Here is a 9,532-nt window from a genome sequence, read left to right as displayed (position 1 = left end):
CCCAGATCAAGAAAATGTAGATTAAGTTAAATTGAAGTAGGGGGCTGAGGACAAGAGGCATAGGGACCAGATTGTGTATATATGTTTGGAGGGTGACAAAGAGGGAGGGGATGGCAAGCAAATACTTACACTTGTCTAGGGTGAAGTATTAAAGTCAACACCTGACTTTTATGGCCTGGAAACAGGTTGCCACTAATTTCTTCCATACCTTACCTACTTCCAGTCCTCCCAGGCGTTTCTTCATTTCTGAAGTGCCGATGGCTGAGGACTGGTAGGACTGCTCAGCCCTGGGCCCCGTTGGAAGCGACGTGGAGGCCTTCGAAAATCAGGGGCCTCTTGTGGACGTCAGACATCTATTATCAGAGGTAATGGGAGGGTTGTGGATAGTGTTCAAATGGAGAGTCATTACTAACTACGTTGTTAGTAATTAAACAGGTTTGTTTAAATCTATGGATGAAGTTAAAATTGTGCACATAGTCAGTCCTTTATTAAAAGTTTTGTGTTTTCATAATCACCCATTCTTAATAAAGTTTATTTGACCAAAGTCAATATTCACAGTGCATTTGTGATTATTCACAGACATGCATGGGGCAGCCAGAAATTTGAATTGTCTAGTGCTTGCATTCCCAGTAGCTGAACAAGAACTTTTGTTTCAAATCGAGCATCCTTTCCATGATCTATTTAGTGCCATATATTTTTGTTGCCAAATTTGTTTAAAAAAATCTCCCAACAAAGTGCTGAAGTGTTCTAGTATTTTGAGTGCAAGAAGAAGGCATGTGCTTTTTTTTTCCTTGCTGATAAGCTTCTTCCACGAATTGTATGTACTATCTGCTTGAGTTACAATGTTAAAGAATCAGAAATGGTACATCCTGAAGAGAAGAGGAAACTTGCTGAGACGTGTATAAGGCTGCTCTGGAAAGAACAAAAATTAACATATGTAGCACTGATGATGCTCAGAGAAGTTGGGAAAGCAGCTAAATCTGACCCATGAACTGATGGACAGTAAAGCATAATGAACATCATTGTTATGAAGAAAGCCAAAGTCATATTGGTCAGCATTAGAAAATGTAAACCATTTAAGCTATTTCTGTCTGACTTGCATGTTTCAGAAGGTGATATGGTATGAAAAACATTAAACTTGGGATGTACATTCTGTATACATCAGAAAAACAAGACTAAAAAGCACTGGCAGATAAACCTAGACAAAACATCCTGAAGCCAGTGTGGCCCTTAGTTATTAACTAACTGCGAAGTCATTTATAAGAAATAAATGTTACAGGGTCTTTAAACAGAAACATATAAAACAAGACTATGATTGATCAGCTGTTGAAATGTGACAGGCTTGCTGAACTCACCTGTGTATTTCTGTAGGACCAACAAGAACCTTGTTGCATGAATTCAAGATTTGTAGAACTTCATAATACATGATTACTACATATAATGAGGAATTTACTATAAATACATTAACATTAAAATTCCTAAGTGTTGTGGCCAGCCGACCTGTCAAAAGTCCCTGAAAAGGAGAGTGGAGGATTTAGAAAGAGACAAAAGACAGGATAGAGTCCGGAGGGCTTTCAGTGAATATTGCAACAGCTCAGAATTTTTCTCATAGTCATTTTATACCCAAAACAAAAGGGGAGGGCAAAAAGACTTCCTTAACCATGGTTCAAGGGAAAAGACAAGCATAATCGTCTCCTTAATTCTCAAAACACTAGTAACCACACCTTTGGTCAAACATCCTGTTATTTAGCCATGAGGGAGCAAGAACAGGCTTGAAATCTGTGGCCTTAAATCAAGATGGAATAGAGTCACTGTGGGCTCCCACAGACAAGCAGGTATTCTTGATACAGCTACTAACATTTCTATACCCTTCCTGTTTATCTAAGTTGTCATTTCCCTGGTAGAATATCATAAATTTTCCAGATATTTCTCATTATGTTTTTAACTTTCTTCACACATGAGAAAATTTCAAAACGTAAAAGTAATTGGCAAAAGATATGGGTTTATCAGACTAGTAAATGGGTTTGTTAGTTTTGTGGATGCTGGTAGGAAGTGATACTTCTGGATCAGAGATAATAAAATTTCTCACAGTAGTATCAGAATCTAAAATATCTGTTTTTAACATATCCCAGAATCCCAATTCCCATAGGATGACATGGAAAGGGCTAATTAGCATATGTGCTGGGCACTGTACAAGGAAAGGCAGCCTGTGTATTTGAGTTTAGATAATCAAGTATCAGTATGATAAGCACCCCTGAAAGGGGACTTTTCAAAAGTTACCTGTTTTTGCAAACAGTGAGAAGGTAGTTTGTTATTTCCAGAGATAATGAATACCTCTGATGACGCTTGCAGAAGTGAAAAGACCAGGAGTTTCATCCCTCAACATTAACTACTTATAGCCTTGTATTGAATATAGTTTCATTTTTGATGTTTTAAAACATAGTTTTGTTATAAGCTTCTTATGATCATGCATTCGGTATGTAATGCACACATTTAAGTACTGTACTTGTCTAGTGTTCATGGAGCCTTGAGTTTGATTTCCAGCACTACCTAAACTAAGTGGTATGGTACACTTCTGAAACCTTAGCACTGGGATGGAAGAGGCAGGAGTATCCAAAGTTCTAGGTCATCTTTCTTTATATACTAGTTTCAAAGCCCTTTGGATTAAAGTGATATCCCCCATCTCAAAGTAAAGCAAGCCAAAAGACATATTTATATGTTACGCACTTAGTAAGTATTTTATGTTGAGTTTTATTCATTTTCAACACTAATGGTGTTACATCTTATAAGGATGTTTATGTGTCTTCATTTTTATTTATTTTAGGAGCAGGTCTCTCTCTACAGAGCCCTGGCTATACTGGAACTGATTGTATAGACGGGCTGGCCTTAAACTCAGAGATCCACCCACCCGCTTTTGCCTCCCAGTACTGGGATTAAAGGTATGTGCACAGTGTCTTGCCTGTTTATGTGTCTATATACAGTTGCCAATAGTAATACAGTCTGAGAAATAATAAACTCAGGTGATGTATATATTACACTCTATACATCTGGGCGAAATATTCCCATATGGTCATACATTGTTTACTGGTATTGATACATTCTGAAACACATGTTATTTAATGATTTTTCATGTTAAATTCATAGATTATACAGCTAGAATGTGATGTCATTAGACAATATAATCTTAGGGAATGTCATGTATATGCAGTTGGTTATTGATGAGAACATCATTGGACACCACATAATCACATATGGTATAGAATATGCTCCTCCACTGAATAAAAATTCCGAGATTAAATCAAACACAAGAGAGAATTAGGAAGTCAAGAGAAGCAGTAATCACTTAATTATATTAGGTTACTAATAACCCTGTTGGTGCCCATAAAGATGGCTGCATACCATTTTGGCTCAAGGGCAGAGAGTTCAAAACTGTCCTCAGCAAGTCATAAGACCTATAAAGGTCAAAGGTGTAGCTACAGTAGGGTGTTTGATGTTGGACTTGTCTGTCTCATTCTAAATAACAGATCTGGTCTGAAGTGTGGTTACTCTTGAGCCTAAAGGCTAGGGAACAAGAAGTTGTATTTGAGGTGTGGTTCCTGAACCCTTAGAGAAAGGAGGAAGATAAATCTGTTTGTTGTATTATATACATAATACCATGTTTCCTTTTTGGATAAGGTGTATATAAGAGTGGTGAAAATAAACTGGTGGCATTTCAGTATTAACTGGATCTGCCTCCTGATTTTATTCTGTGTCTCTGTCTTTTTTCTTTATCGCCTATAGCTAGCCTTTCCTCATCCATACACCCCACTCAGGGTGACATGAACTTGGGTTGCCTAGGTTGGTTCTGATTGGTAGCCCCACAAAGACAACTTCCAAGATTAAATCAAACACAAAAGGAAGTCAAGAAAAGCGGTAATTATTTAATTGTATGAGATTACTATTAGTCTAACATTGCAGCTTCACAGTACATTAACTCTTTTCATATGTAGGACTCTAAAATGATAAAACACACTAAGTTCATAAACCAGTGATTGTAATTATTATTAATCAAGTATTACTATATGTCAATGTGCTATAGGTATTACACTAGGTTTGCTTTCATACAACCCCACTACAGGTGCGTGTATAACGTTGTGTGTGGTGACATTAAAATTATTACAGTATTGCCAGATGTTAGAATTTCCCCTATTATAATTTTATGGGATTATTATAGAATATGTGATGGCGTGATCAAAATGAGGTTCACAGCTGAATTATTTATTAACATTTGTATGCATGCTGGTATTTATATTCATATCTTGTATTCTTGTTACTTATACAGAGGTAGGATTCTGGGTGGGGCTCACAGGCTGTGAGGGGATCACCAGATCTGGTGGGCATGTTGTGTAGGTGGCATGACATTAGCTCCCTCTTGGCCCAACTCATTGTGGTTCACTCTCAGCCTCACAGGAGATAAGATCCTAAGCAAAGTTGAGCTGACTCGACACTTCGGCCCTGCATGCAGATTCACCCTCTTTGACTTCAGACAAGGCATCTTGTGCTATCCAGCTCCCAAGGTACTTCCCAATGTCAGTGTCTATGCCAGGGTAACTGTGTCACATGATACCCATGTGCTGATCCACCCCTGTCTTCATCTCTAGACCCATCCTGGTGGGCTGTCCTCAGCAAGAAGAAGAAGAATAAGAATAAGAAGAAGCAGCAGCAGCAGCCTTCACACCAGCCAAGGCTAAGAAATGTCAGGTTGGGACCCAGAAGAGTGAGGTCAGGAAAGAGACCCAACGGGATGGGAAGAAGGCTGGCACTGGCACTGGCACTGGCACTGGTGCATAGCCCAGCTTCATTACCTGCTCCTGGGTGAGTGTTGGCTTAAGGTGAGCCAGGTTACTGAGGCTTGGGATTGTGAGCACATGGTTCTGGTTTCTTTCTGCTTTAGGTGCTGTGAAAATTGTGGAATCCACTTCTGCTGGATATCAAAGGCAGAGGCCTGCTGGGCATTGTGCAAAGACTGCCGAGCTAAGACAGACCCTTGTGGGATTAGGAGACAGCCCACATATTAGACCCAGTGCCAGGCTAAACTGGAGGTTGTATGGTACAGGTCAGGACAGAGGTTTTGGGTGTATGTGGAATCCGCCTGGGATCCCACTCTCTACTGGCAGGTAGAATGGTAGAGCTATGGTCAAGGAAGTAGCTGAAGTTGTGTGTCTGTGTCTGTTGCTTCCTTTTTTCTTTCTCACTATTCTTCTTCTTTCATCAGCACAGAGAATTGCCTTCAACCTAGAACAGAGAATGCTTAGGGTAAGAACAGTTTGTTTTTGTTTCACAGGAGAGCAGAGGGTCCTAGCACACGGAGGGTTCGGAGTCAAGGACAGGCCTACAAGGCATGATGGGGTTGGTGTTTTTGTTTTCGTTTGTTTTTTTTTAAATTGAGCTTACTGTCATGGTTTGTTTGCAGATGCAATAATGGGAATTAATGGGTTATCAGTAAACACAGGGATTAATTTAACAGAGTACTGGTAGAAGGCATAGTAGTGGCCTTGGTATTGATAAGCTAGTCACTAGTTTATTAGCTATAGTAAGGAAGAAGGGGAGACTTATTAAGCATGTGGGTAACATTTGGAAGGATAGTGGTCCTCTAGGTCCCTACCTAGATTTAACTTTACCCATCCATATCTGACAGAGAGTTGGCTGTGGAGAGTGTACAGCTTGCCTGGTAAAAGAAGACTGTGGGACTTGCTCCATCTGCTGGCCTGCAGCGCCCCATGATGTGGCATCAGGACTCTTCTGCAAGTGTGAGCAGAGACGCTGCCTACGCATTGTGGAGAAGGTGAGTCAGTTAGAAGAGGTGGGCCAAGGCTTTCTCAGTCCCTGGCCTTCAGGCCCTGACTCCACCAGTCACAACCTGTTCCCACCTCCCCACACAGAGCCGAGGGTGTGAGGTGTCGGGCTAACGACCCAAGAAGACTGTGGCTGCTGCCGTGTCTGCCTTCGCCCTTCCGCCCTGGTGTCAAGCGCCAGTGGAGGTGTATGCAGCGCCGCTTGCTTTTGGGTGAGTCAGCTCAGCGATCACTGCTGCTGAGCAAAGGCTGGGCCAGGGATCATACACTGCTATTGCTTCCACCCAATCTGGCTTTGCCTGCCTCATGTCTTGTTTTCTTTTCTGTCCCATGCTCACCTCCTTGGTTCTGCCTACCTGCCTTTCTCTGCCAGCACTTTGCTCATCGCTCCGTGACCACCTCAAGGATGTCACCGACACCCTCCCCAGGTTGTAGGTTGCCCCCACTGTGAGCAACTGACCACACATTTCACCTGACCAGTCAATGCATGCTTTCTGCACTCCCTGGGGGTCCAGTGTCTACCTGGTACCACCAAGCCTTAGCTGGTTTTTTGACTTCTATAGGGTAAACATAAGTGTCGTAAGAGTGGCTCAAGGTGGCTGCCCAGAATGACTCCCTAAGCTCAGCCACTGCCTCCACTTCTCCTGCATCCCAGCGCCCACAGCCCACGGAGCTGGTAAGGCCCTGGTGGGCAGGGGGAAGGCACAATCCCAACTCACTCAAAACCTGCCCTGGACCCCAGCACATTTGCCTCTGCAGGCACATCACGACCTCTAGCGCCCACATCACCTGCTGAGTTCATCTATTACTGTGTAGACGAGATCAGGCTAGTGAGTGGCCCCACTCCATCGGATAAACCTAGACACTCCCGATGCTTCTGTAACCCCAAGGAAGCAGATGCTGTAATGGGACTAGTAGGGAGTAATAGTTTGTACCAAGGTGGATAAGCAATTACTGGGAAAGAAGGGGTTAGCAGTGTGGTGCTTACTGTCAGGTGATCCAACATCAATGTCTGGTGCATGACAAACATGCTGAATGGTGACATAAGGGTGCAGGTAAATACGTTTGTGTAGAGTAACTAGTCAACCCAGCTGGCAGTGATGAGGACTAATGAAGGTCAGCCAAGTCCTGATGGAGGTGAGGACCAAAGACATTGTCCTGATAGCAGGTGCTCTGTGATACAGTAATGATGCAGTCTCAATCCTAATGGCTCCTGGAGGCCAGCAGGCATAGTGATTGTGGGTTTATTTTGCCATCGCAAATGCTGAGGAGAGGTTGCAGGCTGAGCCTCATGTGTAGCCAGCTCCTCCAGGCTTGAGGAGTACCAGGAATGGCACTGAAGTGGGGTGCTGAGGATGGCCTCTCCTAGTCTTAGTGACAGTAGCACCATTCCCCTCCACCCCAGCAGCACTACACGAATCACCGGCAGAACCGCATGGGGGCTGAGCAGCCTGCCCACGGCTAATGGACTGTGGGCCACTGCTATTTCTGGCTGCGACAAGCCCAAATTCGGGGCAACCACCAGAAGCGCCAGAAGGGGCCGTTGGCGCCAGTGCCTGCAATGTGCAATGGTGGGTGGGGCAGGAAGGGTTAGGCGGATTGGTTAGATTGGGCCTGGCCCGCCCTGTTTGGGAGTGGTGGGGGCCTGGTAGATGGGGGTGGTGTAGTGATTCCGCTGGAGAATTTGCAGATAGTGTGTTGGGGTGAGTCCAGCCTCCGCCATTGGTAGACTGGTGGGAGATTGATTAGCAGGCTCACTGATGATGAGCCCATGTTAGCAGCAGGGTCTCTGATGTAGCAGTAGGCACATTGAGGTAGGGTGCAGGGTGGGGAAAGTTGGATGGCACCAGGGTGACCAAGCACCAATCTTTTCTGACAGTAGAAGGGCTGCTGCCCAGTACTGGGTGGTCTGAGGAGGGAACAGTATCACTCCATATCACCGTTTTCAAGGAGGTCCCGTGCTTCTGGACAAATGCATGCGAGCCTTCCAAAAGCACCTTTGCCTGCTCGTACAGCCCCACCAGGTTCCCGGCCTAGGTGTTTCAGCCAGGCAGCGAGCAGGTGGAGACTCTGTGCGGCCCCCACCTGACACAGACCTTAAGCTTTTACGTAAGGTGCCAGCAGTCCTTTGTAGGTGCCTGGCCCTGCTGCAGCTTCCCAGAAGCTCCATTACAGGTAAGGATCTCCCTGCCCCACCCTTCAGGGCCCCACCCAGCTTTGTGCCATGGAGCTGAGACCAAGTCTGTTGCCCTTCTAGCAGGAGGACAGTGCTCCGCCCAGAGTTGGGTGGGCCTTGCCTCAGGTGAAGCAAGAGAAGGCCGAGGCTCCAGAGGAGGGGCAGCAGGCACAGCCTCCGACCCATCCACCATGCAGCCTGGCTGCCCAGCAGGTTGGGGAGGTAATGGGTGTCTTATGGCATGCACAGGTGGTCTATAAACAGAATTATAGTGAGCCAGTGATGGTGGCAATTGGAATAGGCTATGATATGCTGATGATACCAATCTGTTAAATTATCCAGCACATCTAGCAGGTGCCTTTATCTCTATAGGCAACCAAGTTTGCTTGCTATACTGCCCAGCTCATAGGAGACTGGAAGATTGTTGAGGAATAGCAGAGAGATGGCATTTCTTAGTTATAAAAGCGGAGATCTGTCTGCATAATGGGTTGGCTAGTTAAAAACAAAAATAAAAACTTGCCTCAGGGCTGGCCCTGTCTTAACTACAGCCCTTCCTCATTCTCCTAGGTAGTAGGACCTGATCTTGTACTCTGTGAAACAAGCAGCCCCTGGCCCTGAGGAGGATAGAGAAAGCAGGAGAAGATTGTGTCTCTGCATCAACCCCAGAGGAGGAGATAGGAGGGGTTGGGTACACCAGTGGTCAGTGCTGGGGGACGTTCCCACCCCTACCCTGACCTTGCTTTCTCTCCTGTCATGTTGACCCATAATGTTATTATTTTTCCTAGATCACAGAGATTTTCAGCCTGGGTGGAACCCGCTCGTACGCAGCAGCCTGGTTGCCAAGTAAAGTCTCATTCAGTTAGGTGTGTCGGGATGGGGTGGTTACAGCCATGTGGCCCTGAGATTTAAACCTAGGGTCAGCAGTTTGATTAGGGCAGAGGACATAAAGGCCTGCAACAACAGTAAGGTAGTAAATGTTTTAAATGCTGCACTGTGAAGATTGCTTTTGAGAATCCAGCCTGTTGGCATTCTAGTGCTCTCTCTCTTGGGAAAGGAACAGAAGGGTTGATGACCTTGGTGAGACTAGAAAGAAGACAGATAAAGTGAGGCTGCTCTCCTTTTAAGAGTCAGGGACTTGACATAAGCATTCTTATTCAGAAGATCACCATTTATTATTTTGAAGGCCTTAGATGCCCCCAAGAGCTCATTATTGGGTGAGCTGTTTCTGATGATGGGAAGAATGTGTGTCACACAGATGACATTGGACTTTCCCAAGCAGTGGAATTAGGGGATTGGGCTTTAAGTGGCTGTGTGGGCTGAGTCTGTGTGTAGCTGTGTGATCTCAAGTGGATCCCCCAGTTCCCAGAGTAGCTTCTGTGGGTAGATTTGGGCTTTGTGTCCCAAACCTTTCTGTTGAGTTTATCGTTTCAGATACTGTGTAGAACTGTCCCCAAGTCTAGTAACAGAGGTGAGGAGAGATGCCATTGTAGTAGGAGGAGGACCCACCCCCAAGGTTAAAAAA

At 44.8% G+C, this 9,532-nt stretch overlaps 1 pseudogene; it reads left to right on the top strand.

The window, feature by feature from the left end:
• Positions 1-257: 257 nt before the first annotated feature.
• Positions 258-8,853, top strand: LOC127234393 (methyl-CpG-binding domain protein 1-like; annotated as a pseudogene).
• Positions 8,854-9,532: the final 679 nt, after the last annotated feature.

Source organism: Phodopus roborovskii, unplaced genomic scaffold (genome assembly GCF_943737965.1).
Source record: "Phodopus roborovskii unplaced genomic scaffold, PHOROB, whole genome shotgun sequence".
NCBI classification, from domain to species: domain Eukaryota; kingdom Metazoa; phylum Chordata; class Mammalia; order Rodentia; family Cricetidae; genus Phodopus; species Phodopus roborovskii.
The sequence above is the reverse complement of the archived record's forward strand: the minus strand, read 5'-3'. Positions and strand labels throughout refer to the sequence as shown.